Below are 11,790 nucleotides of genomic sequence, written 5' to 3' on the forward strand. Positions count from 1 at the left end.
CTGTTACCTTGCCTCCCCAGCTGGATGATATGCTCTTTATGGCTGGGTTTAGTCCTCCTTCCCCTTATTTTCCTACTCCTTCTCCTCTTCTTGCTGCTGCTTCTTTCTTCCTTTGCAGCTCTTAAACCTAGAGGCCCCAAAGGTCTCATTGAATGTCTTCCATTAATATCTTTAATAGAAACATTTCTTTCAATGCCTTTTTGGTTAGATAAACCTTAAACTGAGAGTGAGGGATGGTAAAATAACTGGATATTGGGGTGACCAAGCCCAGCCTCTCTGTAGACTGTTGTGCATGCACACTGTCCTGGGTGAGAAAAGAGAAACACCACTTGTTAAATAGAATCTTGTGAGATTTTGTTGACCACATGATCTCAACGAGCTCTTAAGGACTGGAGGTGGTTAGAGAGACAGGCTTTGAGAAAAATCTAAGCTCCAGACTTAAAAAATAATTCTGCCAATCCTCTCCAAGAGCCAACAGGTGCATCCTTCTCATAAAATTGCTGGAATATCACCATCACCCATATCTTTTTGGCTGTCATCTATACATAGCAACCTTGACCCTTGGTCACTAGAGGTCTAATCTAGCTTTTAAAGAGGCCCAAAATGTGACCAGACTCCTTTGGCTCCCCATAATCTAAAAGGCATTAAGTTACTGATTTTATGTACCAGATGGGGAAAACTGATATACTTTTTCTTCTCCCTTTATCCCTGTTTACAGAAGGATTTAACTGGGCACATGTTTTCAGGCATATTTGTTTGACAGAGAAGAGGAACAAAGGAAAGCCATTAGATATCTGGTCACTCTAAGCCATCTTGCCTTAAGTTGTTCCCTAGCAGTGACTGGGAGAGGACCAACGAGGGGCAGTTTTCTCCTTCTGTGTTCACTGCTAACTTTATCTTAAGTTGACACATAAAATCACACCTCCACCCTAGTTAAGCATACATATGATGGAAAAGAATTTGTGGGTCAGTGAGTAATTACAACTATCTCTTTAAAAAATGTGAGTCTAGGACTTGTATGCATGCATATAAGCCTAACCAATGAACACAGACACCAGGAGGGTGAGGGCATGAGTGGGGGATGGGGGGGCAGTGGAGGGATAAGGACACATATGTAATACCTTAATCAATAAAGAGAGAAAAAAATAAAAAAAAATGTAAGTCTGAGATGTTCACACAGAAAGTAAAAAAGATGTAGGGATCAAAAATAGTTCTCTATGCAACACTGGGCTAAGACTTAATTTAAAAAGACATTGTGAATTTTTAGGATATTTCTACTAAAGACCATTCAACCTAGGCTGTAGGACTAAATATTAAGAGGGATAAAGCACTTTGGGGTTGATTCATAGACATTATCTTCAAATTTTTTTTCCCTTTTGTGCCTCTAAGAAATTTTGAAAAACAAAATATTTCTTTTCACACTTTTAAATTAACGTCTAAAATTTTAAAATATAAGTTTAAGTAAATGCAAAATATGTAACTTAGCACATGTAAATACGGACATTTGAAAACAAAGCTGTTGCAACATTCAAAGAAGAACTAACACCTCTCCTCCACAAAGTATTCAAAAAAAATTCAAGAGGAAGGCACACTTCCAAGCTCTTTCTATGAAGCCAGCATTATCCAAATTCCAAAACCAGATAAAGACATCACAAAGAAAAAGAACTACAGGTCAATATCCCTGATGAACATAGATGCTAAAATCTTCAACAAAATTCTAGCAAATCGGATGCAGCAATATATTAAAAAGTCATACACCATGATTTATTCCAGGGATGCAATGCTGGTACAATATTCACAAATCAATAAATGTGATATATCACATAAACAAATTGAAAGAAAAAGTCACATGATCATATCAATAGATACAGAAAAAGCATTTGACAAAATCGAACACTATTTTTTGATAAAAACTCTCAGCAAAGTGGGAATAGAGGGATCATACCTCAACATAATAAAAAGCCATATATGACAAACCTACAGCCAACATCATACTCAATGGGAAAAAACTAAAATCATTCCCCCTAAGAACAGGAACAAGACAGGGATGCCCACTCTCACACTCTTGTTCAACATAGTATTGGAAGTCCTAGCCATAGGGATCAGACAAGAAGAAAAGATAAAAGGCATCCAAATTGGAAAGGAGGACGTAAAACGATCTTTATTCACTGATGACATAATATCCTTGTACATAGAAAACCCCAAAGGCTCCATAAAAAGCTACTAAATTTAATAAATGAATTTGGCAACCTAGCAGGATACAGAATTAACATCCAGAAATCTATGGCATCTTTATACACCAATAATGAACTTTCAGAGAAAGAAACCAAAAAAACAACTCTATTTACCATTGCAACAAAGAAATTAAGATACTTAGAAATAAACTTAACCAAGGAAGTAAAAGACTTGCACTCGGAAAACTATAGGACATTGAAAAAAGAGATAAAGGAAGATATAAACAAATGGAAGCATATACCATGTTAATGCATCGGTAGAATCAACATTGAAATGCCCATACTACTCAAAGCAATCTATAGATTCAATGCAGTCCTTATTAAAATACCAACAGCCTATTTCACAGATCTAGAACAAACATTCCAAAAGTTTATATGAAACAAAAAAGACCTCGAATAGCCACAGCAATTTTGAGAAAGAAGAACAAAGTTGGAGGGATCACAAAACCAGATATCAAGTTATACTATAAAGCCATTGTAATCAAAACAGCCTGGTACTGGTGCAAGAACAGGTATATAGTCAATGGAACAGAACAGAGACCCCAGATATTGACCCAAGCCATTAGGCTCAATTAATATTTGACAAAAGAGGCAAGAGCATACAATGGAGTCAAGACAGTCTCTTCAATATATGATGTTGGGAAAATCACATGCCAAAAAATGAAACTAGACCACCAACTTACATCATACACAAGAATAAACTCAAAATGAATAAAAAAATTAAATGTAAGTCACAAATCCATAAAAATCTTAGAAGAAACCATAGACAGCAAAATCTCAGACATCTCTCGTAGCAATATCTTTACAGATACATCTTGGCACAGGAAACTAAGGTGAAAATAAACAAATGGGACTACATCAAAATAAAAAGCTACTGCACAGCAAAAGAAACCATCATCAACATGAAAAGAGAACCCACTGCATGGGAGAACATATTTGTCAATGATACAACAGAGAAGGGGTTAATTTCCAAAATATATAAGGAACTCATACAACTTAACAAAAGGAAGACAAACAATTCAATTAAAAAATGGGCAAAGAACCATTTAGACATACAGATGGCCAAGAGACATGTAAAAAAAAAATGCTTAGAAACTAATCATCCAAGAGAGGCAAATTAAAATGACAATGAGTTATCACCTCATACCTGTCAGAATGGCTATCATCAACAAATCAACAAATGACAAGTGCTGGTGAGGATGTGGGGAAAAGGGAACCCTAGTACACTGCTAGTGAGAATGCAGACTGGTGTAGCCACTACAAAAAACAGTATGGAGTTTCCTCAAAAAATTAAAAATGGAACTTCCATTTCACCCAGTGATCCCACTTTTAGGATTATAGCCCAAGAAACCAGAAACACCATTCAGAAAGGATATATACACCTCTATGTTCATAGCAGTGCAATTTACAATAGCTAAGATTTGGAAACAGCCCAAATGCCCATCAGCAGAGGAATGGATAAAAAAGCTTTGGTAAAAAACAAAAACAAAAACAAAAAAATCCTGTCATACATTTGCCCAATGGAATATTATGCAGCTGTAAAAAAGAAAGAACTCTTATCATTTGCAACAGCATGGAGGGACCTGGAGAGTATTTTGTCAAGCAAAATAAGCCAGTCACAGAAGGATAAGTGTCACATGATCTCACTCATAAGTGGAATCTAATGAACAAAACAAACTGATGAACAAAATAGATCCAGAGACATGGAATCATGGAACAGATTGTTGAATCTCAGAGGGAAGGTGGGGAAAGGTGGGTGGGAAGTGATCAACCAAAGAACTTCTATGCATGTATGCATAACCCATGGACACAGACAATAGGGTGATGAAGGCCTGGGGTGGGAGAGGAGATAGAGAAAAAAGGGGCATATGTAATACTTTCAACAATAAAGATTAAAAAAAAGAAAATGAAAATAAAAAAACTAAAGCTGACCCTGCCAATAAGTAAGTAAAGGAAAATAAAATAAAATTATTGCATTCTTCTGATTTTATCTTATTACATTCCTCTTAGAGTGTAAAGACCACAGTAATTTACATTGAACTTGGATTTATTTTAATATAGTTCTCTCACCATGAGTTTCATAGTGTTAAAATTTTTTTCTGTATAGAGTTATTATTACTGGTTGGGATAATTACTAAATATAAAAAGTAAAATTAATTGGAAATGTATCACAGGTTGAGACAGAAGTTTTATCTACAAATATAAGAACTAGTTTTAGACAGAAGTTTTTAAAACTAGTTCTTATATTTGTAGATAAATTTTGCTAGAATGAAACAGAGTTAGCGTCAATATTAAATCTATCTTTCATTTTTTTTATATTTGGAGCCATTTGAAACCTTGTTCATAATGGAATAAATGGAAAGTTGTTTTTCAGTGTCAATCAATTTTTTTAGACTTCTTTCAAGTTGAATGCCAAAAAAAAAAAAAAAAAAAAAATCAACTGGTGGTCTTTCATTAGAATAAGGGAAAAGTTTTTAACCAGTGAATTTTTTGACTTGGTCTTTATTTAACTGAATTAAAAGAAGTAAATTGGAAACCATCTGACTTATAAAAGGATAAGAGCCCCATTAGTCACTTGCTTTCTCAGCAGATTTTGAAATGGTCTCCTTGTTGCCGGTGGCTTCTGCATTGAGGGTAAGTCACTGATGTGAGATCTGGCGTGGGCCTGCCTGCCTTCCTTTCCTAGAAGAGAAAAGGGCTTTGGTAAAAAGGGAGGAGGGAACAGAGGATCAGAATTGTGCCTTGAATGAATTTGTTCTCAGGAAGATCACTTTCAGAAAAGAGAATCTATAGCGCTTGAGGATCTTGAGATCGATTCTCTTTTGGACTGCCTGAGAGCCCGAGGGAAAGGTTTGCACACATGGGCCCGTTAGAAGACCACTCATTCAGGACTGATGATACTAGTAGATATGCCTATGCTATTGGAAACGGGGCCCTTTGAATAAAACCTCAAGAATTGGAAATTATTATTATTTTTATTTTTAAAATAGGTTTTTATAAATAATGTATTCAAAGATTTTTGACCAACTGCATAAAGAACCCTACTCCTTAAGAAAAATATACAAGTTTGGTAAGAGTTTAAATTCTGAGAGAGTCAAGCCTAATGCCAAGCCTTGAGATTTCTACTGCTTCAGTTCCAAAGGACCAACGGATAACAATTTTGGTACATAAAACTCCACTATGCTGTATAGTTCCTTTTCTCCTGGGTCAGACAGCTTTATTCTGCTTCATTAACCCCTTCTTTGTGCTTTGATGGATCTTGGAATCCAGTTTCTAGATTTTTGGATTTCTTTTAATAGGAAACTTCACAATCATTTCCCTGGGATTTGTGCAGATGAAAACAAATGGAGACTCAGATTCTTGACTCATGTTTGGATACTGATCCTTAAGTTGATTCTGGGACAAGCAGTCAATTAGGTCCACACAGCCCAGAAGAAAACTTGATGGATAGTCATTGGGAAATTCCACATCTTTCCCACAAAGAAAACGATATGTAGTCTGGAGTTCTGAGACTTCTTGAGGGGAGGGTCTTTTGGCTGTGGCTGCTATCCAAAGTCATACTCTGTGAGGGGTGTACCAGCTTCTTCCCTTCACCCTTTTAATTCCTCTGACAAGCAGAGAAGCACAGGGCTGATGCATAGAGAGGCACCAGCCACCATCAAAGCCTTCCTGAAATTCTGTGTCCTGGATTCGCAACTGGTGCCAATATGAGTTGAACTCTGGTTCTGATCCTGCTGAATGGAAAGCCTTCTTCTGTGTGGCTGCACCTCTCTGGTCTATCCACTGGGGAGGGGACTGGTACAGGTTGGGATTCACCAGAATTCCCAAAGACTCTTCAGAAGATCTATGCAATTTAGTCAGTGATTGGTTCAAGGTTCCACTGGCAATGGCCTGTATTGTCTCATGTAGTTTGCTATAATACTCGGCTAGTGGATTTTCATCTTCCATGATCTTCCTGCCTGCAAAGTCAATGGTGATCTTCTTAGAAAGTGAAGAGGCATGTCAAAATTCTCTCAGCTCCTCCTCTTGCTTCTGCAAAGTTTCCTGCTCAATCTTGGATAACCACTGGTTAGAGTCACTGGCAAAGTAATCTGACTCATCATCAATTACTTGGGTCCTTTGAATACTAGTTCTATCAAACTCTAACAGTTTGTCTTTATGCTTGATAGCCTTCTCCAGACCAGACTTAAATCGAAACTCTTGGTGAGGAAGAAGGTCTTGGTAGAGATGTCCACTTTTCCAGAATTCTCCATCCCTGACATTAGCTTCTTGAGCAATTTCTGGCTCTTGTTTGAGTCACGTTGTAAAATATCCTGCTCTTCACGAGTACATACCAGAGTACCACAGAATAAGCAAGGGCACAGACTATACGCCCGCAGATCACACAGTTAATGATCAGTTTGTGCTTCTGGCCGAGGCAATCACAGGGTGGCAACCTGGGATCAGGACTGCAAGCTTGTCTTATCCCTCTTTTGTATATAAACAGACAAACTTTGTCTTCTTCTTTAAGGAGTTGTTATTCTCTTGTGCCTTGGACAAATCAAAAGGTGTTTCGACCTCTATGATTGTGTCAGGTTCAGCAAATGCAGGAACTTCCTGTCTGTTTCTCCCTTTCCGCCTACTTCTCTTTAGCTGGTCTCCTGATCTCTGCCCGTCTAAAATTTCACCTTTTTTGAAGGACTGCTGCAGAACATCAGAAATTAACTCCTGATCATTCTTTTGCCATTTGTTTATAAGCTCTTCTATGAATTGACCTTTTTTGCCCTCGTTTCCCTGAAGGAAGTCAGTAACATATTCTCATATCTCTTCAGGACTCTCAATTGACAAAACATCCTGCATGATCTCCTCACTGACACTCAGGCCAAAAGTTTTCCACAAATGCTGGGTACACCAGCCCACCAGCTGCTCCCAGGGCACCGCCCCAGCCACCGCCATTTTCCCCAGCGGGAATCAGCTGGGCAGAGAAAGCCTGGAGTCCTGCGAACAGACTAGTTCCCATTGCAACAGTGACTTGCTCACACGGGTTCTGGCAGGCTACACTGCCCCGCCGTAGCATCCTCTCCCCTTCCACCTGTGCTGTTATTATTATTTTTTAAATATATTTTTATTGATTTCAGAGAGGTCGGGAGAGGGAGAGAGAGGTAGAAACATCAATGATGAGAGAGAATCATTGATCAGCTGCCTCCTACATGCCCCGCACTGGGGATCCAGCCTGCAACCAGGGCATGTGCCCTGACCAGGAATTGAACCCGTGACCTCCTGGTTCAGAGGTCAATGTTCAACCACTGAGCCATGCCGACTGGGGAAGAATTTGAAATTATTTAACCTGTGAGAAAAGCAAAGGAAGGGAAGGAATATAAAAAGATACAGCTTGGTACATAGAAAGCAGTTAATCTCTATCTCATTGAAAACATCCTATATAATAAAGAGGTATATGCAAATTGACCGTCACTCCAACACACAAGATGGCCACCCCCATGTGGTCAAAGATGGCCACCACAAGATGGCTGGCAGGGGAGGGCAGTTGTGGGCAACCAGGCCTGCAGGGGAGGGCAGTTGGGGGGGGAACCAGGCCTGCAGAGGAGGGCAGTTGGGGGGGACATCTGCACGAATTTCATGCACCGGGCCTCTAGTAATAGAAATCAATATAATGAGTGTAGACCAGAGTGCTAAAGGGTTCTACCATTGGAATGTACCATAAGTCATTTTTTTTTGGAAGGATTTAAAAAAAGTAACCTGGTTTGATAATAAAATTTTCAAGCTTTGGGAGAATGTGTGTAACATACTTTCTTTGCTTGATCAAAGGTAGGCCAGGATAAAAGGAACACATAGAGTGAAAATTATTTTTAATAAAGTTTACTTGATTTGAATATCTGGGAGAGGAGCTGCTGATTGCTTATAGTAGTATGATGGGCTTTATTTTCAAATAAAGTTCTGCTTTCCTCATTGATTGGCTGTGTAGCCCTAGGATATTTTTTAATGGTCTCGAAGTCTCAGTTTCCATATCTGTAAAACAGCACCTACTTCTTAGGAGAATGAGGATTAAATTAGATAATATGAATGATTAAATGTAAGCTGTTTTGCATGTTGCTGGCACCTACTAATTGCTCAGTAAGTAATAACTATTAACCAAAACCTGTAGGGAATTTTAGTAAAATAGGTTCACTCATTAGAGCTTATGTGAAGCCTTTGCCTTTTGACAGCCTCTAATATTCCAGCTTTCATTCAGCTCATTCAAGCTGTATTGAAATGTATAGTAGCAAGTCAGTGAATCTTTCATCCCTTCAATGTAGCACAGTGGAGAGAATAGTGGATTGGTGCTTTAGAGTCTCTGGTTTGCCCACTTCGGTCTGCTACTAACCAGCAGTGGGTCACGGGCAGATTACTGGACTATAGTATCATATGCCAAGAAATGAGGCTTTTGGTCAAAAACCATCTGTGTGCAAGGGGCATATGTTAGTGTAAATGGATAAGGTTGTAGGAGTATACTTACGGTTAAGAATGACACCTGCCCTATTACACAGCCTACAAAAAGCCTGTGTTGGCTTAGCAGAGCCACGAAACCAAAGTCCCGGTGGGAGATGCATACTGAGCTGGACTTCCAATGTGTGCTCCCACATGTAGGACTTAGAGCTTTATTTAAGCTCCATAAATCTTATTCTTTGGATACATTTCATCCCTTAAAAAAAACATTTTAATTTGATGCCCTCTTGAATTTTCTGTTATTAATACTTAAAAAAAGATCCTTTCATATAATAGACCAAATAATGCAAAAAAGAAAAAATGCAAATATAAGAACATAAAAAGATCTGTCAGAAAAAGAATTAAAATTATGTTGACAGATTTCTTTTCCTTTTAGGAACAGATGAAACTTTTCTAAAAGATGAAACTGGTTGGAGATATGTAGTCAACATTTAATAAAATGAATATGGGCAGAAGGCACTTGTGGTTCCATCAGATTCTGATGAAAATACATCTAAGAATTGACATGATTTTTCAGCCTGCAAATTTACATTTGTCGAAGAAGACCTTCTATAAGGGTTCCAGAGGAGTTCTGATCCTGTCTGCCTCCCGTGTCTTTTCATAGTGTAAGCTTTCAAGCTGAAGTAGGAACTGCTAATTAGCACAGACACCAATCTTCACCTTTTAACTCCAGCAGAAGAAACCACTCGAGTTTGTGAAGTCTGCGAAGGTAATTGCCCATTTTTCTCAAGTTAAAAAAGTGAAAAGTGACTTAAGGTTAACTTTCTGTTTCCTGGAAATCTCACAGTAGAAGTCTTGAGGCAGCCACATTCCCTTTGAACTGAGACTGGATAGGATTGATGGTGCAGTCACTTTCAGGGTGTTCCAGTCGATAATTGAGAACACTGCAAAAGCATCATTGCTCATCTAAATGCCACTTTAGAAAGTTCCAGTTTCCCCATTGGGGCAAGAGAGGCAAATGTGTGCTCATTATCACTGTACATGGCTTCTGCCAATTAGCCGCATTCCAGAGGCATCACCAGAAGTCAGGATAAGTCTTTCTGCAGCGTGAGTCAGGGGTGCCCCATGCCTAATTAGCTACGATTGAATTATTCAGCATCAAATAGGAAACCAGTCAGGACTTCCAATTATAATTCAGAAATGTTTCTGTTTTACATTGCAATAAAAATAACACTCTGGAGCGAAAGAATCAGATAAGGCACAGTTACAGGAAATGCTGGGGGAACAATTACCAAGAAGTGAAATTAGAAAGCTTTAAATGGATGGTTGAAACCTGACTGGAATAAACATAGCCTTCCTCTCAATAAATTGTTGAGAAAATGTTCCTCATGAAGACAGTAAAATCTTTAGCTTTGTAGGTCATGAACATTCCAGGAATGGTCCAGTTTTATTTTTTTAATTTTATTTTATTGTTTAAAGTATTACAAATAGTAGTACATATGTCTCCTTTTCCCCCCCCATTGACCTTCCCCTGGCCTCCCCTACCCCCCGGCACATGCCCTCACCGTCCCTCCCCTCCCCCCCCCAGTGTCTTGCATCCATTGGTTATGCTTATATGCATGCATACAAGTCCTTCGGTTGATTTCTTACCTCCCCCACTCAACCCTTCCCAGCCTTCCTGCTGTAATTTGACAGTCTGCTCGATGCTTCTCTGCTTCTGTATCTATCTTTTTGTTCATCAGGTTATAATGTTCTTTATTATCCATAAATGAGTGAGATCATGTGGTATTTTTCTTTCATTGCCTGGCTTATTTCACTTAACATAATGCTTTCCAGGTCCATCCATGCTGTTGCAAGTGGTGAGAGTTCCTTCCTTTTTACCGCAGCATAGTATTCCATTGTGTAGATGTACCATAGTTTTCTAATCCACTCATCTGCTGATGGGCACTTAGGCTGTTTCCAAATCTTAGCTATTGTAAATTGTGCTGCTATGAACATAGGGGTGCATACATCCTTTCTAATTGGTGTTTCTAGCTTCTTGAGATATATTCCTAGAAGTGGTATTACTGGGTCAAATGGCAGTTCCATTTTTAAATTTTGGAGGAAATGCCGTACTGTTTTCCACAGTGGCTGCACCAGTCTGCATTCCCACCAGCAGTGAAGGAGGGTTCCTTTTTCTCCGCATCCTTGCCAGCACTTGTCGTTTGGTCTAGTTTTTTTTTTTTTTTTAAAATTTATTGATTTTAGAGAGGAAGGGAGAGGGAGATAGAAACATCAATGATGAGAGAGAATCATTGATTGGCTGCCTCCTGCACGCCCCCTACTGGGGATTAAGCCTGCAACCCAGGCATGTGCCCTTGGCTGGAATTGAACCTGGGACCCTTCAGTCTGCAGGCCGACGCTCTATCCATTGAGCAAAACCAGCTAGGGCTGGTCCAGTTTTTATAAGACTGGTTTAATCCTGAATGGGATGGGGTTGGACATTAAATTCTCACTTGATATTACCATTTGAATCTCCAGTGAGACTTAGCCAAGTAGTGCCAGGTGGAAGGATATTCCTGGCAAAGCATATTATATTTTAATGGTGGCAATGATGAGTCTATTAAACTAAGGAGATTTCAGTTTAAATAATGAAAATGTTGATAATGAAACTATGTCTTTTCTTAACTGGTGAAAATGTAACATATAGAATCAATGTAAAATGATTCTCTTTACATTGGCTCAGGTTCCATCATTAATGACAGAGATGGTTAACAATGAATATAAAATACATCCATTTCAGGTGTTGGGAAGGAGAAGGTAGGGAATCCCATGACAATTCAGAATTTCAGAACTGGCATCTGGAATGATCAGACTCTGATCTTCAGAATCAATTTGATTGTCACCTGTCTAGCTAGAGCAGCTTGGTGAGAAATGATATTGGGACTTAGAAAATACCTAAGAGTGTTGTCTGTATCTTAACCACAATGTCTAAAATTGTGTATTGAAGGCTTCTATTTACATAATTACATTTGAATATACTTATCCTAATTCATGAAGTAGTGCTATCCTGAGTGCACTGTGTAGCCAAGGACACTGAACTAGGTGGCATTCATCTCATGCAGGCTAAGAGATGACACTTTTCAGAGCCTGG

At 38.7% G+C, this 11,790-nt stretch overlaps 1 pseudogene; it reads right to left on the reverse strand.

The window, feature by feature from the left end:
• Positions 1 to 5,365: 5,365 nt before the first annotated feature.
• On the reverse strand, positions 5,366 to 7,169 carry LOC103294940 (activating signal cointegrator 1-like; annotated as a pseudogene).
• Between the last annotated feature and the right edge of the window lie 4,621 nt (positions 7,170 to 11,790).

This window comes from Eptesicus fuscus, chromosome 2, assembly GCF_027574615.1.
Source record: "Eptesicus fuscus isolate TK198812 chromosome 2, DD_ASM_mEF_20220401, whole genome shotgun sequence".
Taxonomy (NCBI): domain Eukaryota; kingdom Metazoa; phylum Chordata; class Mammalia; order Chiroptera; family Vespertilionidae; genus Eptesicus; species Eptesicus fuscus.